We start from the raw sequence: 4,201 nt of genomic DNA on the forward strand, positions 1-4,201 counted from the left end.
AAAAAAAAAAAAAAAAAAAAAAAAAAAAAAAGAAAAAAATACAAAAAAAATTAGCTGGGTGTGGTGGCGGGCACCTGTAGTCCCATGTAGTCCCAGCTACTCAGGAGGCTGAGGCAGGAGAATGGCATGAACCTGGGAGGCAGCAGAGTTTGCAGTGAGCCGAGGTCACACCACTGCACTCCAGCCTGGGCAACAGAGCAAGACTCTACCTCAAAAAAATAAAATAAAATAAAATAAAATAAAACCACATTTTCTTTCTTCTTTTCTTTTCTTTTTTTTTTTTTTTAAACAGAGTCTTCTCAGCTCTTTTGCCCAGGCTGGAGTACAGTGGTACGATCTCAGCTTACTGCAACCTCCACCTCCCAGGTTCAAGGGATTCTCCTGCCTCAGCCTCCTGCATAGCTGAGATTACAGGTGCACCACCACACCCAGCTCATTTTTGTATTTTTAGTAGAGACAGGGTTTTGCCGTGTGGGCCAGGCTGGTCTTGAACTCCTGACCTCAAGTGATCCACCCGCCTCGGCCTCCCAAAGTGCTGGGATTACAGGCATGAGCCAACTCGCCCAGCCTAAACCATTTTTTCTGACTTTTTTGCTGTATAGCCTTTGACTCTTCATATTATGCCAATTTGGGGATATCATTTTCTAAACAGAGAATAGAAAGGCAATTCAGTTTTTCCTGTAGTGTAGTGAATAAAGTTTTTATTTATCTGTGACTTAGAAAATTCTCTTTCAGTCTGGGTGTGGTGGCTCACGCTTGTAATCCCAGCATTTCAAGAGGCCAAGGTGGGCTAATGCTTGAGCCCAGGAGTTCAAGACAAGCCTGGGCAACATAGAGAAACCCCATCTCTCAAAAAAATATAAAAATTAGCCAGGTGTGATGGTGTGCACCTGTAGTCCCGCTACTCGGGAGGCTGAGGTGGAAGAATTACTTGAGCCAGGGAGGTTGAAGTTGCTGTGAGCCATGATCGTGCCACTGCACTCCAGCATGGGTGACACAATGAGACCCTATCTCAAAAAAGAAGAAAGAAAGAAAGAGAGAAAGAGAGAAAGGAAGGAAAGAAGGAAGGAAGAAAGGGAAGGGAAGGGAAGGGAGAGAAAGAGAGAGAGAGGGAGGGATGGAGAGAGGGAGGCAAAAGAAAAGGACTCAGCAAATTAAAAATGATGGTTCTTGGTGGTTAGGTGGAAATGGGCCTTAGTCATCCCTTCTTAGCTTCCCTTGGCTGGGACCCAGAGGTCACCACACTCACTATAGAGGATTAGGGAGGTAGCTGAGTTAAGAACCAGAGGTCATCATAGTGGTACAGGGGTGTTCAGTCTATGCCAGGAATCAGGTGGATGCTGTAGGTAAGATTAAGACAGGTACACCAAGGAGACCTGAATCACAAAAAGGAGCACCAGGTCCTGGGTAAAAACCAAAGAACAAAGCATAGGGTCAGCTCCAATTCCAGGGATATGAGCACAAGGGACCCAGGAACCAGACTAGCCAACCCACCTCACAGTAGAGCCCACCAAAGCCCCACACAAGAGCACTAGGATCCAGGCACACATCCCAGGCCTCCTCCCTACTGCTAGGTGGTCACACGAGAAAGCTTCCCACCCTGTCTGCAATCTTGTTCCTTTAACTGTTGTTCTAGGAAGGAGTAGAAACAACGGAGCCTAAGATACCCAGAATCAGATTCTCAAGTCACAGAGGAAGCTCGCTAGAATCGTCTGCTAATACTTAATATAACATCTAACATTTATCAGGTACTTATATGTGCCAGGAATTCATATGAAGTAATAATTTATTACTTTTTTTCTTTTTTTTTCTTTGAGAGGGAGTTTCACTCTTGTTGCCCAGGCTAGAGTGCAATGGCATGATCTCGGCTCACTGCAACCTCTGCCTCCTGGGTTCAAGCAATCCTCCTGCCTCAGCCTCCTGGGTAGCTGGGATTACAGATGTGTACCACCACGCCCGCCCATTTTTTAATTTTTAATAGAAACACGATTTCACCATGTTGGCCAGGCTGGTCTTGAACTCCTGACCTCAGGTGATCCACCTGCCTTGGCCTCCCAAAGTGCTGGGATTATAGGCTTGAGCCACCACGCCTGGCCTACTTTTTTTTTTTTCCAGTTAAACTTCACAATAATTCTAAAACAGAGACACTCTTACATTTAATATTTTATGCTGAAACCTGAAGCCAAGAGAAATTAAATAATTTGCCCCAGACTACCCAGTGTAAAAAATAGTAGAGTTAGGCTTTGACCCCACAGATAGAACTCTGGGGTTCACACTCGGACTACTAAACTCTGTTGCCTGTCGTAGCTTGAAGAACTCCAGATGTATGATACAAGTAACTCCTTGGAGTTGGCCTAACCATTCCCCACCACAGCTCCCTTCCTTGAATTAGGATTTAGGTGATGAACAAACCATCCAAGGGTTCAGAGTTGACAACTCTCCACTGTTGAGTCAAAGATCTTGTTGAATACCTATAGTGTTTCCATTGGGCTTTTTTTTTTTTTGCCACCACCATCACCATGTGACATCAATGGCAGATCTCAGAAGATAAAATGAGTGCTGCTCCAATGTATTCAGTCTGCTTCTCAAATTCAGAGCGCAAGTTGCTTAGTTGCTGGAAAAGCATTGTATGCCTGCCGTCACTACTCTGTGGATACCACACTGGGGCTGTTACCCATTGCATTGAGTTACAAAGGCATTGCAGGGCCTATGTGACTTAAGTGGACCTCTACCCTGCTTTTGTTGCCCAATGCAATGCCTATGTGACTTAGCAAAATTCCTACTCTGCTTTGACTCTGCATATTTTCAGAAAACAGGGACCAGGTGCGGTGGCTCATGCCTGTAATCCCAGCACTTTGGGAGGCCGAGGTGGGCGGATCACTAGGTCAGGAGTTCAAGAGCAGCCTGACCAACATAGTGAAACCCCATCTCTACTAAAAATACAAAAATTAGCCAGGCATGGTGGCACGCGCCTGTAATTCCAGCTACTCAGGAGGCTGAGGCAGGAGAATCGCTTGAACCCAGGAGGCAGAGGTTGCAGTGAGCCAAGAACGTGCCACTGTACTCCAGCCTGGGCGACAGAGCAAGACTCCGTCTCAAAAAAAAAAAGAAAACAGGATGTCTGTGATCAGAGGTTCCTTCTTAGGCAGCTTACTCCACCTCTGAAGAACCTCTAACTTCATTATAATCCAATTTCCATACTAAATGACACTCCCATGGGCGCCATGACCGTTGACAATTACCATGACAACAACAGGAGGAAACCAAAAAAGGACAAAAGGGAGGCAGTTCTTTGATTCCAAGTAAATCTCTGTCCCTTCCCAAGAAAAAGCAGAAATATACCTCTCCTCGATGTTAATGCCCAACCCCTTCATCAAGAATACCCTATATGCGTAACTTCCTGGTTCCCAGGAGCCGAGAAGTTGATTTGTGAGCTATGCTCCCACTTCTCCCATTCCGTGGCCATGAAATGAAGCCTGCACTGCTTGACACTCACTTTCACTTTTGTGTGTGCCGAACAGGAAAGAGCCCTTCTTGGGGTAACCAGGAGACCTCGTAGCAGGGTTGTGCTGGCAGCAGCAACCCACCCCTCCAACTTGTACCCATTTTCTGCTCCATTCGAGAAGCCTCTGCAGCATCTCCAGGGCACACTCTCTCCCAGCACAACCATGTGTTGCATAGTTTTAGAAATAACCACACTTGCTGTGGGTAATCCAGAGACTGGAGCAACAGGGCTCCAGATTCCAATTCTGAATTTGTGATAAGATCCCTTGAAAATGTGCTTAACCTTTATGCACCTTCATTACCACAAAACTGAAGGGAGTGCAACATACCAGTATCATTTATAGGCTTGTTGGTTGGTTTATTTCTTGAGCAAGTGTTGATGTTCATGCGATTCTGTGCCCAGCCTTGCCATCCCCTCCAACACCCGCTCCATCAGCATCTGCTTCCCTCAGCACCCTCAAGACAGAGCCATATCCTTGCTGCTGCTGACAATGCCCGTAAAGAAAGCCAGGGTCTGTGCCAAGCCTGCAGACTGCTGATGCTCCTAGAGTCTCTGGTCCACTGGGTACCACAGCTGAGAAGAATTCTGTGCACAGCCATGCTTTGTTCCTAAGCAATTCTGCTTGTGCCTGAAGATTCCCAAAGTCTCTCAAGAATAGTTTTGCGGTTTCTTGCTCTCACCTCTTGCTGGGAATGC

This window comes from Theropithecus gelada, chromosome 13 (assembly GCF_003255815.1).
Source record: "Theropithecus gelada isolate Dixy chromosome 13, Tgel_1.0, whole genome shotgun sequence".
NCBI classification, from domain to species: domain Eukaryota; kingdom Metazoa; phylum Chordata; class Mammalia; order Primates; family Cercopithecidae; genus Theropithecus; species Theropithecus gelada.